Source organism: Acanthopagrus latus, chromosome 4 (assembly GCF_904848185.1).
Source record: "Acanthopagrus latus isolate v.2019 chromosome 4, fAcaLat1.1, whole genome shotgun sequence".
NCBI lineage: Eukaryota > Metazoa > Chordata > Actinopteri > Spariformes > Sparidae > Acanthopagrus > Acanthopagrus latus.
In genome coordinates this window covers 10886787-10912169 of record NC_051042.1, presented here as the reverse complement: position 1 = coordinate 10912169, position 25383 = coordinate 10886787, and the positions used below count along the sequence as shown (strand labels likewise).

Sequence of the window (25383 nt, the reverse complement as noted above, 5' to 3'; positions counted from 1 at the left end):
TTAAGTGCCTGATGTGCCTGATGTTGACTCTTCCGTCAAATTGTTGAGATTTTGTCAGATTTAATCTAGAAATCCCATTTTTTAAATCTTTATTTTTGGTCTATTATGGCCACATAGATAATCAACATTCATACATATATTTCTATTTATGGATTACAAAATAATTGGACATTTTGCCTACAGAATGTAGAGCTCATGTTTACAGGCTGAGATTCATAAACATAAAAATTGACCCCCCAATAATAGTGACCTCTTTGTTAATGAAGCAGCGCAGCTACATATGTTTATCTGACCTTTCCGTCTGACAAAATATTGTCTGTTGTCATGGAACCATGCTCTCTGCATATCTTAACATGGTGAAGGCATTTTAAGCAGATGAGATTGATATATGTTTCATTTAATGTAGAAATGCTTTTGTGTGAGAATGTCCTACTTATTGTCTAATCAGAATGCCTGTGGAAGCAAACTATGTAATGTGGGCAGTTCCCTCTGCTACTAGGAATGCTTGACCTTTATAGATAAGGCTTTCTCTGTGGAACAAAAGCCTTTCTTACATGTTGGTAGTTTGTCCTAGTCTTAGTCAGGCATTCATTGCAATTAGAAAGCCATATGAGTTATCATGTCTCCAAATTTCAAGACATAGATATTCAACATTCAGATCTCTAGGATGGCACTGCCATTAAAAAAAGAGACTGATGAAGATAATGATAGGTCAAATCAAGACATGCTATGATGTGCTGGAAAATGAGTTGTACTTTAAGAAAACTCACCCTGCCAATCTCCACCTCATCCCAGTCACCAGCTATCTGTGTATACAATACGATGATACCATATAAAACATTAATGTATCTATGGATGAAGAAGCATTGCAATTATGGCTGGGAAATTCTAAATACAATCGACAATGTGTTCTTCTTTGATAATAACCACTCTTTGTGTATTTAAACACTGATCTCTTGATGCTTGCATGCAATTGCAACTTCTTTTCTGTTATAAAATCAATGACTGAAGTGGAGAGGACAGCTGTGGTCGAAGTGCCCCATATGCATTCTCCAATACACTTCATACATCTACTAATCATTTCTACCACTGTGACGAATCACCACTCTGTGTGAGCAAATCCAGCATGTTAGCTGTATAAAATCATAATAGCTTTGTGGCATAGAGACAGACCTTTAGTGCATTGCCAAGCTTTGATTTTTAGTAAGTTAACAATTTCCTGAACATGTTCTCGTCACAATGTGTGACCCACCTAAACTCAGCCACCTGGCATTCGGGCATCAATGACTAGAATGTTAGCAGCACGGTTGTGTGTGTGTGCGTGTGTGTGTATGTGTGCTATGACAATCTGTCTTATTTGCAACGTTGCAGTGAAAACATGGTATGGGATTTTTGATTTTGGCATTCTCCCAGTAAGCAAGTGGAATGGACCACACAGCTACCATTACTGTTTTCAAAAGCTTCATGTTTTCACATCGTTGTAGTAAAGGACAAGGTGAATTCTCTATGAACCAGAATGATAGTTTGGAATGAGGACACCAGAGTAGTGTGAAGGCTCATTCTCACCACATACGGTATGTAGAAGCTCAGGTTTCTTCACAGTCTATTCAAGTGGTAAATGAACTGAAGACTCTTGGTTGCCTGTAGGCCTGTAGGTATGAGTGTGACTGTGTTTGTCTATCAGTGTTAACCCCGCGATGGACTCGATGTCTTTATTCCAAACCAAAGCCATAGCGATAATCATTATTAGTAATTTTATGATCACTTTATGATTGCCACTATTACAGACTCTTCACTGCCACTCTGCCAACTGATGATTGGCAGCAAGATGTATTTCAAGTAAAGCACTGATGTACAAGTATTATGTAGCAATATTTTTCCCTTTCTATATGATATATTTTGACATGATATTATTGATACTAATGCATGGGAATAAATGGCAACACTTTATAATGAACATCATCAATAAATTGCAAATGTGTAGTTGATTAACCTTCAGTAACTTTAATAGTCATTTCACTGTCATCAAATACTGAAATGCTTTATAAACCATATTAAGCAGATGTTTATTGTAGAGTTGAAATTGATGTTTATAATACTTATTGTAAATGGTTAATATATACTGTGTTTAGCTCATTCATAAACATTTTAAAGTTACAATGTGTTAATAAACCTTTACAAACTGTATTTAAAATATTACATTTTTTGTTGACTGTCAAATAACTATTAACTAAAGTTTAATTAACTATACATATAACATTTATTGATGACGGTTATTGTAAAGTCTTACCAAATATGTTTAAGTAAGCCTACTGTATTCTCTTGAGTAGTTTTATAGCCTCATATTTAATGAACTTAAACTGCAAAAAAATAGCCTTGTGAAGGGCTAAAAAGATGCACAATGTTAAAGAGTATATTTGCCCCTAAAATGTAATTGAATAGAAGCATAACACAGCATTAAATGGAAACTGTATCTAGAATCGCTACCAAAATTCATTACTCGGGCACTTCTACCACTGTTGTTGATATCACCATTGTGACTACTGGCACCACTCATACTGTGGCTGCTACCAGCTCTGCCACACATACTACACTTGTATGCTAAAGCTTGGATGGGAAAATAGGCGCACTTGTTTCATGGTAAAATGCACTTTTACAGTCCCTCTTTATGTGTCCACTTGTAAACTCCTTGTGTTGGGGGTCACCCGCAGCCTGAAGAGCAACAGCCACACATTCCACTGTTATTTGGTGGGTGGAGAAGGTGGGGGTAGCAAAGACGTCCGCAAAACTCAATTCAGACCTGGCAAAATGTGATTATCTGGAGTGGGTTTGCATTAGGTTTGTATGCAAATACAGCATAAATCATTAATATCGAAATTCTCCCCTGAATCTGTGGGAGCTGTTGTAGGGCACGCGCTGTACGTCTGGAGTGGCCGTCTCTTCATTAGTATGCCCAGAGGAGGGGAAAAGGGTTACAATGCGCATGAATCTACTTGCACTCTGACACATAACAGATACACACATACACAGATCCACACACACATATTCACACGTCTGTAGTATTAAACCACACCTCCCTAAATTGGCCCAGGAATTGGATTTATCAATAAATGTCATTAACAGCAGCAGTGGCCCTGAGGTCTCTGTAATCAGACAAGGTATCTGGTTACTGAGGTACAGTACGCTGTGTAAAGATTGATATGAACCCGCACCATTTGCTGTACTGTAGATGTGCTTAACGCAATCAATACTTGGCTGCAGTGGAGACCTATCTATAGCCATGCATTATCAAACATGAAGTATTACATTATTCAAACAGTGCTGTACATGCCACGACTGCTTGCGAACATTGCTCCTCACATCGTATTACTTACATAACCTCAACCCCCCCCCCCCCAACCCCCATTCATTTAATATATTAAATGTGGACCAGGACTTCAGAAGGTTGAGATTGACAAGCTGGAGAGGAAGGCTCTGAAAGAAGTGTGGAACTTAGATGGGCACGTCGAGGATTCCAGAGGAGAAAATGGCAGAGCTCACAGCTGAGCACCTCTCGCAATTTGAGAAGTAGGCTACATAAACAGAGAGTTAGTGGATAGGAGGGAGAAAGGAGAGAGGGAAAGGCTCTATATTCTCACATCAATTAGACCCATCACGTCCAATTCACAAGTGCTCTCACATTGTGCTCGATAGTTCTCCTCATAAGTGCTGTAGTTTGTTGGTGTTTGTTGCTGACAAAAACTCTCAGAGAGTTACCTACTGTACATGTATTTTAGACAGTGAAAACAATCTAATTTTGAAGACTTCAGAGGATGAATACAGTATGTATGTTTTCCAACATATGTTACGATTTACAATTAGTTGGAATAATATTTTTTTGGCAGAAAACAGTATCAATTTGACATTTGTTGGGTCTGCATCAAACAGACATGTTCTCCTTCATCTGGAAAACAGGATTCGGAGGCCAGGGCTTCTCTATATCTGTGTTACACGTTCTATCTTTATCAAAAAAATACTTCTCGGGATTTGGATAATATACTCGGCTATATTGTGATTGTGACAATATTTCGATGACAGCACAATTGTTGTGTGATGCAAATAGGGTGACAGAGGGGTGACACTGAAGCAGGACAATGAGCGAACAGTGGCTGAAAGCTCAGGAAGAACTCTAGCAGGCCTAAGTCCACCTTGTGACATGTGTGACTCATCCCAAAACACTTCTGTCAGAAGTTTCTGTCAGAAACACCAGGTTTTCCACAGACCCTGGCTTTAATATTTTTTTTTTTTTATGTAAACAAGGGTGTGGTCGTCATTAACATGGACCAGTGATCCTGACTACATTGCGTGCTAGTTACTTTGAGGTAACCATACCCACATTTGATTGAAATCATTCGCAGCACATAGTTGTTGAGAGCCATTTTTGGCAAAGTAGAGAAAATTTAACTGAGGAAAACAGTATCAGAGCAGACTGTGGAGACGAAGGCAAATTATAACAATTTAGTAAAAATTAACTCTTGAAACGCACTGAAAAGAGTAATAACAAAAAATGATGTTGATTTTTTTTTTTACTTTAGGATGAAAAACAGCTTTGCTTTGCTCAAAGATTCCTGAGAGCTCTCAAGAAATTTTAAAAACTGTGAGGTTAAGGCAGAGACACAATGAAACACTTGTCTTCCAACCCTAAATTGTCTGTAACTGTGTAAGTTGTGTGCACATGAGTGTGTGTGTGTGTGTGTGTGTGTGTGTGTGTGTGTGTGTGTGTGTGTGTGTGTGTGTGTGTGTGTGTGTGTTTGTGTGTGTGTGTGTGTGTGTGTCTGCATGTGGGCGCACTGGGTTAAGGAAGTTTTCATCTTAAATACAGTACAAACTGTGTCACTAGTGGCCAATTACCCTGTCAGAGGGAGTGCACTCCGGCCTGACTTCACTGTGCATGAATCCATGAGTGCTGAGGTCATATTAGAACAAAGTGCAAGAAATGTACAGACCACACACACACACACACATTGCTACATCTGCGTGCTTATGGATGAGGCAGACACATGCTCGCGGAGTACAGTGTAGACAAATGTGATAAAAGTCAGATACTTGATTTGTGTGTGTGTGTGTGTGCGCGCGCGCGCGTGTGTGTGCATGTGCGCGCGTGGTGCGTGCGTGTGTGTGAAGTTGTGTAAAGCACTGATTGTAATTAAAGACATATGGTGGGATTGGTGGGCTCACTGTGAAGCGCAGATGTAGTGGATCACAGTTGGCATTACTGGTGTAATTTTCACTTTCTCTGGTTTAAGTGGAAGAAAGGTAGGCACAACAATTGAAGCCTCGCACACACGCGCCGCACATATGCTGGTGTCAGTATAACACAGAAACAGTAGCCAACATTGTCTCTTCATGTAAACACACAAACAGCACTCGCAATTATGACACATTAAGGAGCCTGGGCCTGTATTTTTCAAACTGCCGAGCCCAAATATCCACTAAACTGATGCGCAACTAATTGTCATTTTTATCTCTTTTCGCAAACACATTAAAAAAGCTATCTGTCACATTTATTTTAACTTAAAATACTCCTAAATTTGAGGCCTACAGTGGTGTATTAAAATGTTTAAGAGCAGTTCATAGATTACACCTTCACACCATACCCGAGACACTGTTTGCCAGGGAGATTTGTTCACAGTAATTCACAATAGGTTCAGTTAACCGCACTGTTTGCATTTGATTCCGAACATTTGATAGGATTGCACGTCACTTTTTATCAGGGCTGTAAACACTAACAATATGTTTTGACACTGATTCATTTGCAATCACTTCCTATGCCTCCTCGTTGTCGAAATGCTCCCTATTATATGATTTCTCAGATGCATGTCGTCTACCAGCTGCAGAAAGTTCTTCTGATCCAGTTTCATTTCAACAATTTATTTCATAAAAACCTTTGTTTTTAACCCAACTTATTATATTATGGGTACAGTATGTTTGTTGTTGATTTCATCCCATTTCATTCAAGTAATAACTAAATGAAATATGAGGACTTCACAAAGACTTAATGAACTTTTTGAAATTGTTCTTGTGTAAGAACAGTTAGTAAATTAAGGAAGTTGGGGCAAACTCTTGTCAAAGACTGGCTAATATTGTTATCTATACAGTATATATGATTAAAATTGTTCTACATAAAGTTGCACTTGAAGGTTTTTTTTTACTACCAGGTTGAGTCTTTAGAGCAACTTTAGATATACGTCTTCATAATCCGATAAATCATTTTCCTTAAATGTAGCTTTATGGGGGAAAAAAAAATGTGAAAGACATTAAGACATAAAAACAAACAGTCTGCTTTGAACAATAATATGTGTCTGATATGTTGAATATGTATAATTTTAACACTGGCATTTGTAAAGAAGGCATCTACTCCTTCTTCCTCATTAAAATGGCCTAATATTAATATGCAAATTTTGGACACAAGATGTTTCCTCCTTCACAGTTTCCACATCCCGCTTGTGTACACTGAATACACACAAACTATTTGTGATGTCAAAATTCATGCTGTCAGGCCGGCCTTTTAAAATCAGATTTTCAGTGAGCACAGAAAAAAAAAAAAAACAACATTTTGAGCAAAGGATGTAAAAACAGCTAGTGTCAAATTCTGCACATGTATCATTCTACACAGTGAAGCTCAAACATTTAACTGGGGGAGCCAAACCAAAAAAAACCCATGAGTTTTAGCTGGAGGGGCCGCGGCGTTAGTGACACTCGCCATCACTTTCTCCATTCAACGGGACTCCATCCTCAAAAAACACCACTTTTATTTTATGCAATGTGTGTCCAATCAAGGCTCACACACCTGTATGCGTGCATTTACACTCACAAACACACACATGCACACGCACACAAACACACACACACACACACCCACACGCACACACACACACACACTTAAACTTGTGATAATGCAAAACCTGGTAATTGCCAATAATACTGTCCTCATCAGGTGGTTAATTACCATGAATTTGGTTGCTGTTTGTCTCCAGCAAACATGCGCTCACACACATAAACACTCACGCACATAAACACTCACACAAAATGCTTTGACAAGTGCAAAAGAGCTCGGGTACTTATTGCTCCCAGACACCTCCGTGTTTACTAATGAGCCAGACGGATAGCTTACCTGCGCAGCGGAAATTATTTTGTACACTTAAATGTAGGTCTGAAAGTTCAGCAGTTTGACACCAGAGGATCCTGGTGGGGGCAGGCGGTGTCCATGCTCACTCCACACCACAGACCCTGTATTGAGGATAAATTAAGGCCATGGATAGGTGGGTTTCAAAATTGCCATCATTCATTTGCTTAATAGACTCAAGCAGTTAAATGGTCAAGGGTTAAAAGTCTATTTTCAGGTGGTGTACACAAAACCATTCATACTTTTGTCCTTTCATTGTGGCTGCCCCATTATTTCTACTTCCTTCCCATGTTCAGTGTAGACATGTCGACAATACAAGACTACACCAAAGCAACAAGGACACAAAGTCCTGTATATCCGCACGGTTTGCGTTGAGAAACATCTGAAAATCTTTTGTTCCACCTCTGTACTCCTTCGCTTCAGTAATGTTGTCAGCTTCAATAGGTTACACCGTTGCTGGGATTCTTCCGGCAACTACTCATCAGCGACAGCGCAGAGATACTCAGGCAAAGAGCAGGATTGTCATCTCTTAGTTAATGATCATTGTGATTTATCACGTTCCGGCCCTTGTTTTTTTTTTTTTTAGTAGCTATATGCTCACATAGTAATGGCTAAAGATCTGGGAACGCGGCAACATCCCTATAACAAAGTCTCATGGGGCAAGAAACATGAGCAGTTGTATAAGCAGACGGATTATAAGAAGAGCATATAGTTTACAGCAAGGACGGTAAGTCAGAGTCGAAACAGGAAGTCTTGAACTTAACAACTGAGAGTTTTGGTAGCGATTGTTTAGCTTGCGTGGTTTTCCCCTTCCAAAAGAAAAGTAGGGATGTACACAAATCTATGCAGCGATCCGTTACCATGTAATTTAGTTATTTAGAAAGAGGACCCCGCTGCATCCCGGCAGTGTCCTAAACACCTGTATGCAACCGGAATCTGAAATTATACTGCACAGGTCAACAGTATCCATAAACAGCGAGCAACTTGTGCCACTTTGAGCATATACAAAATGTAACATCCATGCAGTGTTAGTAGTAAACATCTGTGAAAGAATGATACATATACAAGTGTAGTTCTTTTTGAACACACTTGTATTGGAACAGTCCTTGGTATCGGCAGAGGTTCAGGTATTGGAATATATGGAATTGGAAGAAAAGTCTGTTTAAAAGGAGATTATATACTCTTTGTTGACAGCCACCGTTTTGCCAAAAAATGCCGACAAAAAAGGTGACCGCAGCAAAAGTTGGTTATCTATTTATCATCTATTTGAAGATCGCTGACATTTGTCATCATCTGCGCATTGGTAAAAACAGACCAAGGAAGGCTGTAACCCCTGCGTGTACTGAGCTGAGCAATAGTATGTTGTTTTCCCTTAATACAGCCTTAATGTTCAAGAAGAAGATTGTGTAATTTTGTCTCTAAAACATTATAACGTCTGTGTTAAAAACGTACTGACCTGACTTGACTCACTGTGGATTCATAGTCCAGCCTCATTTCTTTTGAGCTGCGTTCCCAGAGCTAAGCAAATAAGTAAGTATAATTATGTTATTGAGGTATGAATAATGTTCAGAAAAATAACATTAAGTTCTAAATTGCAGTAAAACAAAACTCTGATTATGTTTTCTTACAAAAATCTTGCAAAACTCCCCTCTGTGATCGGCTGCATTGGTTTTGGGTCAGAGAATGTCAGCGTCAGGTCAGGAATCCGCCTTGAACTCTTGGTTATGTCAGAGGACCAGACTGTCCAGTTAAATCATTTATTCATGGCAAATTGAATTGCAGGCCTGCAAAGGTTCTTGTAAACAGCTTAACCTGATTAAAACTTCAACCAGAGTTTGACCAATATCTGACTTTGAGTGCATGGAAACTCGACCACTGATGGCTCTCTGTTCAGACCAGACCCGAGTCCATTAGCACTTCTTCCTCTCCTCTTGGATCTCTGCGTTTCACTTTCCCACACTCCAGGATCCTCCCTTTCCTTTATCTCTCGCTCTCCGTCTTTCTCTCCCTCCCTGTTGCTGGAGGGCACGGGCTCCTCCAGTGATTAAGCCGTCTGGAGGCCTGTCGGTCTGTCTTTAACTGAGAAGAAGAAGACGACTGTTGGTGAAACACTTCCCCAGGCTCTCATTGTGTGCCTCCGCCATGCGGAGATGACAGCTTTGACGGCTGGCGAAGGCGAGGTGCTATTTCACATGTGCAACAATATTACCAGTTTAACTTGTGCAGAGGTGAATTATCACCTTGTCACCCAAAAGTGCAAATAGCGTAGTTTTCAAAGAGCAATTAAGTGTAATAGCTGCTGTCAAGCCCTAAGGATGGTACCTGTTGCTCACTCTCCCGCTCTCCCTCTCTTTTCTCCTCCGCAGATGTGATAACTCTAAAAATATTTTGACCTCGCTAATTCCCCAGATATTAACTGCTGCTCCTGCTGAAAGGGGCTTTTTGAAAAGGCTTCGTATTTTTTTTTTCTTTTTTTTTTTTTCCCCCCCATCCTCTCTCTCTCTCTCAACCATAAGCGGTAATGCCGTCAGTGATATTGGCCACATCACGTTTCCTGGAAGTACAGCGCAGTGAATGAAGGGCAGTATCGAGTTGCCCTTGAAAAGGAAATAGAGACGAATGCTGGATTATTGCGAAGTTACATGACAATTATTCTATTCATTATTTTGGAAACAGGATGGGGAAACAGAGGCGAAGACAGCGTGGGAGCTGGGGAGGTTACCGGCAGCTGGAGATCACATTCATACGCTATATATGTGTGCGCGCGAGTGTGTGTGTGTGTGTGTGTGTGTGTGTGTGTATGTTTGTGTGTGCTCACGTGCAAAAAAAAATAAAAAATCAAGTGCTTTTATGTATATATGCAAGTCTGCATACCCTTTCCCCCTGTGCACACTCATAGCCACGTTAGTGCGCATCGCATTCGATATTGAAACACATGAAACAATGGGTTATAAATTGGCCTTCCAACCCGATATATTTGACATGATCTCTGCTTCCCATCTCGTTAGTTTGCTGTTTGTTTCTTTTCTTCCCTGACTCCTGTAGACTTTGTTCAGTTTGAGTTGCTCCTCTTAAGAATGCAACGTTCCCTTCCCCAGGCGCCCCGGAGATGTGAGGAGGATGCCTCAGAGGAGTTGTACTCAAAAAGCTCGTCATCCTCCGAGAGAGAGACGGAGGGAGAGAGACAGTGGAGATGGAGAGAGAGAGAAAGGGAGAGGGAGAGAGAGAGAGAGAGGGAGGCAAAGAGAGAGAACAGTACCGCCAGGCAGAGACACACAGGCATAATAACTACACTTACACAGCTAGTCGACACATAATGAGACAATGCCGCAGCAACTTCAAGGAAAAACACAGATATATAAAAAACAACAGAGAGTCAGGCAGGCAGAGAGGGAAACAGGGGGTTGGAGGGGGGGTAAGAAAAAAAAAAAAAAAGAAAAAAAAGAAGAAACTATGTCAACTTTTATTTCCTCTGTTATTCCACATCAATGGAGGCATGCAGCGATACTAATAAAAACAAAAAAATATACACAGGTATAGACACATAGGCGGCAAGTTGGCGTGTTTGAAAAGCTCTGAGGCAATTAAAGACAAATAACTTGCATTATTTCCCGTAGTGAAGGATGATCCCGACCACTCGCTAAAAACGTGTTTGATTTAAACATCAAAAAGCGCCGAGAAAACAAATAAATAAGACTCAAATAAACAAAGTTGCGCGCGAGGAAAAACACGAGAGAGACGGAGAGAGCACAAACCGCGGGGGGAATAAGGAAAAAGAATAGCGAGCATCGAGACAAATAAGCCAGCAACGTTATAACATTAGCAGTTAGAAAATACACTTAATTCCTCGGCAGAGATGGATATAAACTGCATTGTTGCGTTGCAAATCCCAGCGACCGGATTTAAACTGCGGCATTGTTTTATTAGGGAAATATGGGGGTGGAGGAACACTGCTTGTTCTAATTACAGTGATTTAATCAGGATTAGAGAGGTTACCTGGATGAAGCGAGGGGGCATCCGTGGCAAGGGCACATGCTTTTAGAGCGACTGGTTACATGCAGTGGGATGTTTCACAGAGCCGGCCCTTATCAAAACTCATCTGCAACAATGACTTCAGCTCCCGAAAACAATGACTTTCTTTGCTCTTGCATGAGTAAACAGTGGCCTATTGTTCTGCCTCGCTTTCCCTCCTCGCTCCGTCTTTATTTCTTTTCCCTTTTTTTTTTTTTTTTTTTTTCCCCTTCCCTTCTCCCCCTGCCTAGTTAAACAGCAGGCAGAGGGAATCCATTTTAATCTGATTAATAACTTAGTTGATCACATATAACCCAATTTTCATTCAGTGCCGCCCTTGTCCGCCCGGCCACACCCACAGCGACCTTTGGAGTCGCCACAGTAACAATAAAGCACAATAAGCACCATTGTGCTGTCAAAAAAAGCTGAGGATGTTTTACATCATTACAAAAATTTTATGTCCCCATCTTTTTAAATGAGATGGTTTCCACAAAAGGCCAGGCCTACAATCGAGCGAGTGTATGAGTGTGCATGTGTGTATGTGTGTGTGTGTGTGTGTGTGTGTGTGTACGGGGGTTATTACAAGTGGGATTCGAGTTTCCTGGGTCGCAGGGATGGGAACAACTTTCTTCATGCATTCACAGTAATATGAATCGTCCTTTTAAAACAGATATGGTTACATATTAGTTTTGAAAGGTACAGTAACTGGCTCAGCGTTAAGCTGCCCTCCAACACTGGAGTTCTTTGTTCCCGGGCCGAGTTAATAACTGGCCCCTGATCCTCATCTCATACTGGTTGCGGAAGAACACTCTCAACTTTTTTTTTTTTTCTTTTTCTTCCTCCATCTTTTTTTTCCCCCCCCTGAATGTATCTTTGATTACACCGTTATATGAGCTTCGTTTTGTCATTTCAATTTCACTCGATGTGTTTAGCGCTGAGAGATTTGTATTCAGGATTGGCAATTATGATTAGAATGCCACAAAGTAAGCCTTGTGAGTTTTTGCAATGACAAGTGAAAGAGAGAAAGAGAGAGAGAGAGAGAGAGAAAAATATCCTTCCTCCCTTTTTCTCCCTTTTCTTCTTTTTCTCTCTCTCCTTCTCTCTCCCTGTCTCTCTCTCACACATACACACACAGGAAATATGAATCAAATATTCATGAAGTGGGCTGAGGTTCTCATACACCCATATGCTTCCTCATTCAAGCAGCTTGCAGTGGACAGAGGCATCCATCCAGCGTGTATGACACAGCCGAGTGTGACAGAGAGCATGACAACACCCCTCCGCCACCTATCACCACTACCGCTGCCATCGCGATAATCATCAAATAGGTCATAGCAAACATGCACTCCTCTCCTCCGCTCCCCTCTTCTCCCTTTGTCCTCGCTGCCCTCCGCTGTACCCCGCCACTTCCTCTTTCACTTAATAATCTGTTGTGCGAGAGATGAGTCCTCCTAGTTCCGTGATTCACTGGCCAGGAATCCTTGTAAAATCAGGGCGCCGTGCGTTTGCCAGTTTCCAGAAATTGTAAGAACTTTATGGTTTATAGTTTTTTATTATCCCTCGGCAGGAATGAAAAGGGTGCTGCGAGGGGAGGGTCTGGGAATGGGGCAGGGGGGGGTGGGGGGGTGGGGGGGTGGATTAAAACTGGAGGGATTAGCACCATACTTTAAGATAAATCTTTTTTAATGTGAAACCTCATCCCCGCTCATTCTGGGGTAACCACTCTTATTAACTGCTTTTCTATCACTCCCTTTTGTGCGGCCTATTTTTTTTTATTCTTCACCGAGCAAACTTTAAGTACGGGCTTTTGGACACGGCCGCGCACCGCCAACTCTGCCAGTTACACAAACAACGTCCCTTTTTAAGCTTTTAAACACAGAACAATGGCAAAGCACATAGCTGCGCACATTAATGCTTTTGTATATGGGAGGGGAAGAGAAAAAAAGCAAGAAAGCAGAGAAGAAAAGAGATAAGCAGAGCTTGGCTGCGCTGCCCCTCCATCCCTCCATCTCTCTCTCTCTCTCTCTCTCTCCTCTCTTTTTCCTCACTCTATCTCTGTGGAGAGAAAATAAAAAAAAGAAAAAAAAAAAAGGAATCTCTCTTTCCATCATCAAATCCAGGCTGATCTGTATGTGTCGGGGGCTAAACAGACAAACATCATATTCTCAGTCTCCAGACTCTAATTGACTGAACAAGGATTGGTCACACTTTTAAGAAGCGTTCCATAATGGATTTCCATGTTTGTGCCTCTTTTAACTGGCAGCGCGAATGGAAGGCATAAATGTTGTCTTTATTACCGAAAACAACAGCCCTCTCTCTTTCTGTCTCCCTCCATCTCTCGCTGTCTTTTTTCTTTTTTTTTTTTTTTTCGCGCCGTAAAAGATGATTTCGGTGCGACGGCCGGCATTCATTGCAAGGTCAACGCTGCCTGACAGATGACAAACGATCTCAAGATGGCCACATCATCTGTCCTGTAGTTGTCGGGCGCAAAAAGACGGAGATGAAGGCATCTATTTTTTTATTTTTTTTTCTCTTCTTCTTCTTTATTCCCTTCCACCTCTTTAATTTCATTATCGCGTCATGGGGGGGCAGAGCGACAAAAAAAAAAAAAAAAAACAGCCACCTGATTATCCATGGCACCGGCTAGAAGTGCTTCCAGGCCAAAAGCAAACGAGGAGTGGGGGGGTTGGAGGGGGGAGGAGGTTGGATTGGGGGGGGGGCAAATGAACAAGAAGGGAATCTATTCAAAAAATCTGCACTTATCGTGTTTCTGTATCAAGAAGCAGACTTGGCAAGAGATGGGGATTCAGTATTATGGACAAGCTGCTCATCAGATGGGAGTTGGGTTTATTTCTGTGGCTCACCCTCCCTCCCCCCAGCTCCCCTCTATCCATCCATCCCTCCCTCCTTCCCATCCACTGCCACCCCTCTTGTTTGCCTCCCATCCAAGACATGTCTCATTTTCCCTGACTGGACAGCTACATCAGAAATGCCCAAAAGAACTTGGCATCCTTTTGTGGACAGAACGCAACTTTTCATTTAAATTATTTGATTGATTTTCTCGCTGTTTATTGTTTTGGGGTTTTTTTTCTTTTCCTCCTCTTCTTCTTCTGCCCTTCATCTTTTTCTTTTTCTTTTTTTTTTTTTTCCTTACTGGGCTCATTATCTGCAGTGTGGAGCACGGGATGGAAACACACGCGTGTACACACACGCACACACACACACACACACACACTGAGCTAAACTCCATCTCTCTGCCAGTGACGGCCACTTTTGACAAAACACTAAGTGCATTTCTTAATTATCTGACTTCTCTCTAATACTGTTGTCATCTCGCAGACAATCCCTCTCCTCGCTCTCTGATGTTGTTATTATGTTCTCATTTGGACGCTGGCTCTCTGCAGGTAGTCATCCCCCACCACCCCTTATCACATCCCCCCTCCCCTTCAAACACACACACACACACACACACACACACACACACACACACCGCTTCTACTCCTCCTCCTCCTCCTCACTCGCCAGTCGTTGTTAAACTTTGCTTCGTCCCTTTACATACCATAGAAAAAATGGAAAAGATCAGCGGTATAAGGTGTCAGCATTTGTCAAACAACATGTCCAGAACTATAAAGTTATCTTTTTTGGGGGGGCTAAAAATGAACTTTTGTAACGCACACACGCACGATACGATCAGTGGAAGCAGTCAATAGGCTGAACGGGTTTCATGTGGATTAGCAGACTGTACAGCAGATAGAGGGAGAGGAGGAAGAAGAAGAGGAGCACAGGAGGAGGAGGAGGAGGAGGGGGGTCTTCTCTCCTCCTTTGCTAATGAATCCTTGCAGTGATCAACACCATCCGTCCATCAACGACCACCCCCACCCACCCCCTCCTTCCTCCCTTCATCATCTGACAAAAAAAGAAGAAAAAAAAATGGCTTGGCTTGTTAATTAAGAAAACAAATATTCAGCAACTTTATCAAAAGTGAGCCAGCGTGCACAACTTTTTTTTTTTTTTTCTTTCTTCTTCTTTCTTCGTTCTTCCGGTTTGCGAAAGAGCGCCAGCAGCTTACCTGAAGTTGTGGAAGAACACCTCTTTCTTTCGAACGCGGTGCGCTGATTCTTTGGTATCTGGGGTTTCCAGCAAGGATTCAAACTACCATCACTTGACGCAATTTCAGAGTTTTCTTTTTTTTTTTTTTCTCAGTGTATGTTTAATCTATCCAGTATGCTCCTGCACTAGATTCCCTTACACAATAAAGTGAGCCACACCACAGTCTATCGGCTTTTTGGGGCCTTGAATGCAGAGGTTGCAGTATTGGATCTTACACCTATTGAAGCTGACGCAGTATAACAAAGCGTGCATGGCCAAAAGTAATGATCATATACAAATATCAATATGAGAAAGAGTGTGTGCTAAAGAAGACGCATTGCTATTGATGTTTAAATAACTGTAGTGTCAGAGAGATGGAGAGAGGGGGAAAAATGCGAATCATATTTTCTCACTGTGTCTTGTGAGGTGGAAAAAAAAAAAGAAAAAAAAGAAAGAAAGCAGTTAATCGAACACACCTCACGAGGCTTAAACAGTGAAGCCAAGGGCAAGATAAAAACAGCACCTCTCTGTCTCTTCCCCTTTTTCTCCGCTCGGCCGACAAAACTACAAACAAATACATAATCAGGCAGTTTGCTGTTTTTTTTTTTCCACTGCGAGCCGCATTATCTGCCGGTGTTGCCGCTCTCTCCGTAAGGAGACAAAGACGGGAGTGTTTGACAATGCAAACTCTGATGATAAAAACCGGTAAAAATGTACGTCTTCAAAAGTGTTTTTTTTTTTTTCTTTTTTTTTTTTTTCTCTCCTACTCCTGTGTGTGTCTTTTAATTTGTCTGGGCAAACGCAGCTGTATTTGCATTTCAAATACTCATATTTGAAGAGGGTGGTTTAAATGCCAAGACGCGAATTGATGACAATCACCTCGGCTCAAAAGCATCGGCAAAAGGAAAAAAAAAAAACAAAAAAAAAACCCTTCTCTCCTCGCTGCTGACATTAAAACTAAACCAACGGCCGCAATGCAAACACAATACAAGTATATATTTATCGTCCCAGCCTCCCTTCTTCCTCCACCCAACCTTTCTCTTCCCTCCGTCTCATTATTTTAGTATCACTTTACATTTGAATATCAGTTTCTAAATTCGCAGGGCAACAGTGTGCGAGCCGCCTCTAACAAACTAAAATAAGAGAATAATCAGCGGGGTTCAGAGTGAGGAGGAACTGATTCAACGGCAAACAGTCGCGGGGTGCATACACACTTTCACACACACGCACAGCCTCCTCCCCTTTCGCTGCCTTTTCATCACTTTTCCATATTCATTTCTGTAATTTACAGTAAATCCAATAGCTGTCAGTCACACATACACACACACACACACACACACACACACACACACACACACACACACACACACAAACACACACAAAAGGAAAAAAAAAAAGGGAAGAAAAAAATGCTGTAAATTTACAGCTTTGGGAAACAGCTGCTGCAACATTTACAGCAAAGACCACTCTAAAATATTAAAGATGTGTCATCACCGGCGCTCGGCCCCTGCATCTGTAACCATCTGCTTTCTATTAAAACATTACACCCAAAAAAAGCACACGCAGCCCGCTCGCTCAGCGATGCTATTTCCAGCCTTTTTTTTTTTTTTCCCCTCCTTGCTTTTTTTTTTTTTTTTTTTTTTCCAGATCTGCTCGATCTGGGAGGAAAACTGCATCGGCACAGACAAACAACCCTTTTGAGTCCTGGCGAACTATGAAAAAAAAAAAAAGAAAGAAAAAAAAACAAGTTCCTGAATATCTGCTCGAGCTGTTGTATCCAGCGGCTGATATATAATACAACAGGATACCGAGGGATCAAAAGATACGCGAGGTCACAGGTTCATGAGTTTACTGTCCTCTGAGTTCACAGACACAGCTCACCACCTGTTTGGACTGAGATGAGACAATGCGCACTGCCTCTTACTGGTGTTTGTTTGCATGTTTTCACGTTTTAATCTGAAATAAGCTTTTTTTTTACTCTCGCAGTTGTGCTCTCCTTGATGATGAATAGCAACCAGAGGTCGCGCACACACACAGCCCTCCTTTTTTTGGATGTATTTTCCTTGCACTACCGGTCCCGTCAGCGTGACCTTGAGCGAGACACTGAACCCTCAAGATGCCACGACTAAGAAGTATCAACTAAACGTCTTAAATGTAAAATTACAGTCCTCCCTCCCCTGATGTCCTTGGGTTACTCAGGGGTGTGGAGGCGTACAATGACTCAGACTGTTTGGGGCGATGACATCTGTCCTGTTAGAACAGATAGAGAGAGAAGAAGAAGAAGAAAAAAAAAAGAGAGAGAGAGAGAGAGAGAGAGGAGTGTGAGAGCTGGGCTTCTGAAAGCAGCGTCGCAAAATATTATGTTACAGCCGAACAGAGAGATGGGAGGAGAGACTTATGGGCTGAGTCAAAGGTAAACAATTACAACATCGTGACTCACTTTTTTGGAGAGTGGCTAAAGGAAGATCATCTCTCCCACTTAATAGGTAATTTCCTTTGTCTCATGAGGATCATATCGCATGCTGTTGCCTTCGACGGGGTGGTCCGCCGAGGTAGACGGCGATCGAGGAAAAAAAAAAAAAAAAAAGGGGGGGAGAGAGGGAGAGAGAGAGAAATTGCAGAGTGAAACTTGGCTGGAAAACTTTCACAACAGCGATCCTTGAGAAACATTCTGTTCAAATTAAACAAGTGCCTGTTTGTGAGGAATGTAACAACAGATTCGGGGGGACATCTCCCAGTTTCTGTCTGGTTCTTTTTTTTTTTTTTGATACTCCATGCTTTCTGTCATCTCGTCTGCGTCGAGCTATAGCTGTCCATTTCGAGGCACGTCTCCTTCGTTCGCAGACACCACCACCACCCACCCCCCCCGCCTCTTGTTTTGCCTTCCCTCTCCGCGTCTCTCCGTTACTCTCCCTTGTGATGTCACTATCTCGGCGTGAATCATTAGGATATCAGTGTTCAGCCAGTGACAGAAAGCGCATGATTAACAAGCTCTCTTGTTTTTCCTCTCCTCTTTATCCTCCTTCCTTTTTTCTGAAACGAGGACTCCCGCTGCTCCCAACGACATTTCTCCTCATTCCAAACCCCCCCACCCCCTCCTCATCATCCCTCCTTCCCGTCTCTTCCTCCCTGTCGTGGATGGCAGGGAGTCACAGGTGTGTGACAATAATTACACATACACTCAGAAAAAAATAATGTTGTTTCCTCCATTTAATAAGTTTGCAGTAAAATAGGCAGGGAGATAGAGAGAGAGGCAGAGAGCTCAAATCTTATCGGATACCCCAACCTCTAACTTAATCATATGGCTCTTAAGAGCAGCCTGCCACCAGCTGGGGCTCCGTAATATGCGTGCAATGTGTGTGTAAAACGATACGCTTTAATTTTGAGCCCACTTTAAGCAGCAACAAAATCTGTTTATATGGGAGACATTTAAAAAGAAGAGAGGGATGGAGGGAGGGCGAACAGAGGATTGGGTTAACTCTTGCTCTCCAGGCCTGACAAAAGCCATCTGTCGGGTGTCAGCTAGTATCACTGTATACCGTAATGTACAGAGAGTGCAGAACAAATGTGGGGGGTGGGGGGTGGGGGGTTTCACTTTCTTTTTTTTTCTATTTTTTAATATAAAAGCGGGTGTAAACTGGGGCACAATCCAGCATGTCTTTTAGACTTCCGTTTTCCCCCGTTGGTCTCCTGAAGTTGCCTTAAAGGCAGGCGCAGAGCTGACTTTTGAAATTAGAAAGCAAACACTCTTTCACTCGCTCGATACACCGACTGGTTTTGTGCGCCAACCCATCTTCCCATCTGGTTATCCCATCTAGTTACGGAGGCTAATGTTGGCAAAGAACCATTGATACACATTTCTGTCCAGCTTATTGTGAGTCTGTTGGTGCTCTCGTTTGCTGTTGCAGGTCATATAGACATATTAGTGTTAAAATGAGAGTTTTATTTCCAATTAAAAACCCCTTGCGTTATGTTTGAAGAGAGGGTTGTGGTCCTTGTGGGGGAAAAAAAAAGAAAAAAAAAGTAGCACTTTGGGTTAGCTGGCTGTGAAGTCATCAGAGTTGATGGTCACGGTCCCGGCCGAATGTTGGGAGGAAGTAGGAAATGAGCCACATTCTGTTCGGGTCAAAGGTTTCGTGATTTGTTGACCCACCCGCTCGCCCCAGCCATCCCGGACCTTCTGAAGAATTTGAGTCAGTATGGCACCATGCTTGTCCAGGCTGTAGCATTTATCCCAACAGCGGCACAGCTCACGTACTGTCGGAAACATTTTCACCGACAGAACAAAACGCTAATGTATCGTACACATCTTGCGTTGACCATGTCATCGTTTTAATTAAATGTTTAGAAATATCCAAGCTGATCAGCGCTACAAGTGTCAGGCCGACGCGTCCCTCGCCCTGTGTACTCGCAGGGAAATACTCGAAATCAAGTTGATGATGGGTAGCGACGCGGGTTTTGGGAGTCTCCGGGGGCTGGAAGTGGGGTAGACAAGCTGAGCCGCCGTTTGCTCCAGTCGCACCAGCTAGTGTGCCGACCCAGAGGGGCGGGCGGGGGGGGGGGGGGGTGTCACCGAAGGGTTTAGAAAGAGAGAAGGACGTCAGAAAGCAAGAGTGAGGCATTCAAGGACAAGGGAGGCAAAAAAAAGGCTTTCGGGGGAAGGAAGGAGTAGAGGGGGGGAAAAGAGGAAAAGAAATGGAGGGGAGGGCCATGTGTAAACTTCAAAAAGCCTCTGACGGCTGCTGCTGCTGCTGCTGCCGCCGCCGCCGCCAGCCCTGACCACTCCACAGATGCTTTTGTTCCCCGCTCTCTCGCTGTCTTTTGCGCCCTCCTCTCCTTAACCCCCCCTCCTCGCCTTCTCCTCTCTTTTTCGACTGGTGTCTTTGGTGATCCAGTGTGAGAAGAGCGGGGGCTATCAAAGCCACCGCTGTCTGTTACAGACTTCAAAACCCGGGGCCCCCGTCCGTCCGTCAGCCCCAATCATCATATCTGTGAGGCCCCAGCGGAAAGCCTCATACACTGGAGGAGAAATATTTGATCTGTCCTCTTTGCAAGGATCAACAGTCACACAAACGACAGGAGCACCCCGGCGTTGCGAAAGGAGGAGGAGGAGGAGGGAGGGAGGGAGGAAGAGGAAGTGGGAGGACTGGAGGAGGGTGGCGGGGGCAGGGGAAGTGAGGAAGGGGTGTCATAAGGTAGTGAAGGGATAAAACAGACTGTAAAAAAAAAAAAAAAGAAGTGCAGCCCTGTTCCCCAAACCTTAGAACACTCCTCGCAGAGATTGCTTTCATATTTCATATTTGTATGCTTTAATACGATTAATATTTAAGCAGGGCCCACATCCGAGGCAAAACTGTTGAATATAGACTTTATAAATATTGAGGGAAAAAGTCGGTTGATATTTCATTATTTTCATCAGCGCCAGCCATTTGTTTTTCCTAATCGTCTTTGTTTTTTTGTGTGCTCGATCCTCTTCGTTCTCTTCGTTTGTCGCTGCTTTGCTTCATTATCCTTCATTAATCCGTGTATGCCGTGTGCAGTCGCATTGAAATAAACTAGTGAGCCGCGTTGCAAAGTAAAGCTACCTCAGCTAATTTTAGGCACCTTTTTTTTCACGCCGTGCCGTGCTCCTTCCGTTGAACTTTTAAATACCAAAATTAAAACTTGTGAAGTGACTACACAGAGTTGTAACCGAAGTATGTTTTCCAGGATTGGATATGAAGAGCCCTTGAAATATTCAAATGAGAACTTTTCTTTTTTACCTTTTAAAACTTCATATTTGCAGGGACGAGGTGTGGAAATAATTTTTTTAACTAGTGTAGCGTTTAACCGTCATTAAAAAAAACTTTACAATTGTTAAACAAATGTTTTTTAACGCATTTATTTGTGTTTTAACAGTGAAATAACTGTTTGAGAAAGTTTAGATCAACCATTCATTAATGATGGTTTCTATAAAGTGTTCCATCAATTAATTTTGATAGAGAATTAATAATTGATAACCACTGATGTCATTACCAACCAGTAATAACCAAACACCGCTGGCTCCGGCTCCTCTTTGTGGCGATTTGTTTTTTTTGTTTTTTTTGCTGTTGTTGTTGCCGCTGTTTATCATGATCTCAATTTGATTTACTTTACCTTGGGCTCTGGGGAATTTGGGGGAATGTTCACAATTTTCTAATATTCTATAAACAAAACGATTAAAAGTAAAACAGGAAATGATGGGCCGATTCATCGATTATGAGAGTCTCGTGTTCCGCGGTCTCCGTCCCATCAAACAAAATGTTTGCGGCGACCTGGCTTTTTATCCGCCGCCACGTCATCACATGTGCGGAGCTCGGAATAGACTAATAGGCCTGGATCTATCCACGTTTCTATCAATCTATTCAGCGGTCTATCTGTCTGTCTCACTGTCATATGACTGTTATTTATAGGCATCACTGTGTGTGTCTCCAGGAGGCGGCTGGTATAGTTAGCTCTTAAATCCTGTATGTGAGATCAGACTACATAATTACCTATCACATTAAGCCCTTTATGTCCACCAGACTTAGGCCTCTTTCGCTGTCTCTCTCTCTCTCTCTCTCCCTCTCTCTCTCTGTCACACACACACACACGCGCACACACACACACATGCGCACACACACAGAGCAGCAGCAGTGGAGCAGCTGGTAGCATTATTGACACACAGTGTGCCTGGGGGGGGTGGGGGGGTGGGGGGAGGCAGAGAGAATGAGAGAGAAAATCAAATGGGGAGAAGACGAATATGTGATTGGAAGGAGAGTCTATGTTAGTGTAGATGACTAACTTCAAAGCATTTTGTGTTTAATTGACCCGCGCACACACAGAGCATACCGCAACTTCCTCAACACACACACACACACGGACACACACACACACAAACACACGCCAGCCCCTTTGGAGTGAATCTATTCAGACAGACTGCTATCACTGATGCAGGCATGTCACTCATCACCCCATTGCATCCAACAGAAGAGTCAGCAGGACATCGTGTCAGGCTTCATGGAACACGCACACACACACACACACACACACACACACACACACACACACACACACACACACGGGCGAGCACCACCAGACTCGAACGCACGTGCCAGGCTGCAAGTCCAGGGTTCACGAGGTTGAATGTTTCCAGAGCTGATCAGCGCACGTCTTAGGCCTGAGTACACGGTGTGATGGAAGATTGTACCTGAGTGGACACCGCTAATCTGCCTGCAAGTGTGTGAGCGTGTGGTTCTCTTATTGCAATATGAAGAACATGAGGGATGAGCCACACAGGTGCACTCTGGATTTAAACCGACACGGAGGCGCACACGTCACACGCGTCGGAAAACGTCTCCCAGTTGTCTTTAAACGGAGGACGTAATCGCCGGCTCGTTGTGCCCCACTCCTCTGTTTTATTCTCCGGATTGTTCCCATCGTTTATGCTCGTCGTGCGCTCCATTTTTCCAAGTCTATGAATTTATCATGTTTTACTAGAAGCGAATTTTGGCAATGAAATTCCCCCCCTTAAGTTCAATATAAAATATGCATGTCCATATGAATATCACAACAACTGTTATGCTTCTTTTATTGTGAGTGCGCAGAATTATTTATGCGTCAAAATTTCAAGCCATGGCGATGAGAATAACAAAAAAAAAAAAAAAAAAAAAAGTTTTAAGGATGGTTTTGATGATTGATCATTGGCAGTCATGTCAGGTCTCTAATCAGTGCATTCGAGGATCGGGATGATGCTAATGGGTCGAGGAAGTGGAAGTTTAAGCAACCCTGCCTCTTTTTTTTCTTCTTCAAAAAGAAGAAGAAGAGAAAAAAAACAAAACACAATGCATGTTCAGTTTGACAAGTGGAGACAAGTCCAAATGTGAGTGTTAGCGTCTCGGGGGAGTCGGGTAAAGATGGCAGGTGATCTGCACTGTGTGTGCATATACGCCTGATTGTGTGCCGCTTTCAGCAACAATAAACAGTTCTCTTTTTTTTCTTTGAATGTAGAAATTTGGGGTGTCACTCTGCACGTGTTTGTGTGTGTGTGTGTGTGTGTGTGTGAGTGCCCGTGTACGCGAGTGTGTGGTAACAGATGTCCACCCAGTGGCTGCTGGGACGGCACTTCACATTCGACATGTGTTAAGTGACAGTGATGGACAGCAGGTAGTCCTTTTAATAATTCAATATATTTTAATCTTCTCTCTCCTCTCTCTCTCTCTCTCTCTCTCTCTCTCTCACCGTATCCGTCTCTCTGTCAGAAGCCAAATAACACCGTTGACAAGGATATGATTACACAAATTGGGCACATGTGACAACACATTGTTCCTTTTTTTTTTCTCTCTCTCTCTCTTTCTTTTCTTTCTCACACACTTTGATAAAAAAAAAAAAAAAAATCCATTCTTTTATTTGATTTTATCGGAGCTTATAATAAATTTAACACAGACACATAAATGCACAGCAGGGGCGCGTGAATAAATGAGCTTTTTCTGGCCTCCACACATGTATTCAAAATATCACTCCGTTTTAGAAAAGACCAATCAAAAGACAAAAATAAAAGGCAGTGGCAGAGCGAATGAGCCAGATCCAGCCAGCCAGCCAGCTACTCAGTCAGTCAGTCAGTCAGTCAGTCAGTCAGCCACAGACATAGACATTTCCCCAACACCAGGACGCGGGTAAGTGAGCCTCAACTGACCAGAAATGATTTGCCTCTGTCTGTTAGACACGTAATGGAGTCATTTAACTAGTCAAATTAGGAGCCGGCGAGATGCCGCATGCTTCATTACTGGGTTCCAATGGGCACCACTCTACATTTACGTCAGAAATGATTTCAGGGCAAATTAATGTTTTTATTGTCTTGTTTAAAAAAAAAAAAAAAGAAAAAAAGAAAAAGAAAGAAAAGAAACACCCACGTACACACGCACAACGCAGACACAAGACGACTCTTACACACACACACACACACACACACACGCATGTCTACATTCTTATGCACACACGGCTCCGAGATCAAAATGCAATACGACAACACGCACAGGTTGTTTGCACATACTGCTCTGGCTGTCACACCGGCGCTTCTGTGCAGACTCACGCACAACTAAAAGATCAGCACCATCTAGAGGTCAGAGTCAGACACTGTCCTCGCCTCACAGATGTATTAAGGCTCTTATTCGCCCCCCCCCCCCCCCGCCACCCCGTCTTTGGATTGAGAAATGTTTCCTGCAGCATGATTTGTTACACCCAATGATTGTTTCCCCTTAAAGCCATTTATTGAGAAAAAGGGCATTCCGTGGCCACAAGTGTGCAGCCCACGGATTACGGAGTGGGGCTTAACATTTGTCGAACAATTGCAACATTTTCTTATAGGAAAGAAGTCACGCGGAATAGGTGGAAAATCAGCCGGAGAAGAGAAAAAGAAGGCAGTGTTGTCGGGCGTTGGGGGGGGGGGGGCGTTAAAACAAATTTCAGCAGCAGAAAGGCAGATAGTTAGCAGTGCTGATGATGTGAGTGACAGCTATTTAGCCCGGCTTGATCCAGCACTCCCTCCCCTGACCTCTAAATCAGAACCAGGTGATGACGGAAATAGGAAATAGAATATATCCACTGGGGAGAGATCAAAGAGTGAGTGTGCATGTGTGCGGAGGAGAGGAAGGGTGGGGGGGGACTGAACATGCAGATCTGCTCCTTGTCGGCAGGGAGGTCTGACAACTGGGATTATTGATGAGAGGCAGAGCCCTGTTAGAGCCAGCAGAGCACAGACCTCTGGGATTTCGAGTCCTCCCGGTGTTTACAATGTCCGGCGGTCTCACCGGCCACCGGCTCTTTTATCAGGCCCCGAGCGAATGAGGCGGCGGAATTCCACCGGCAACTTTTCACAAACTTCGCCCTCGCTGAGGGTTTTTTCGGCGCAGACCGGGCGAAGTCGCCTTTAATGGTCAGAGCGAGACCCGGTTCACTCAGAGCGCTTTTTCCTGTGGCAGTTTCTTCAGGCTGCCTGCAGCTGCTCGTATTTATGTTATCATAGATTACAGCTGCATTGTTTGAAGTTGACTGACAGCCAGTGATATTTATGCTTATGCGCGAGTGTGTATTTGGATTCCTTTGTTTTTGACGAGGCACGC

At 42.9% G+C, this 25383-nt stretch overlaps 1 protein-coding gene across 7 annotated transcripts in view; it reads left to right on the top strand.

Moving 5' to 3' along the window:
- Positions 1 to 25383, top strand: part of znf536 (zinc finger protein 536) — a 208303-nt gene that overhangs the window by 158789 nt on the left and 24131 nt on the right. The gene's annotated exons all lie outside the window — the stretch shown is intronic.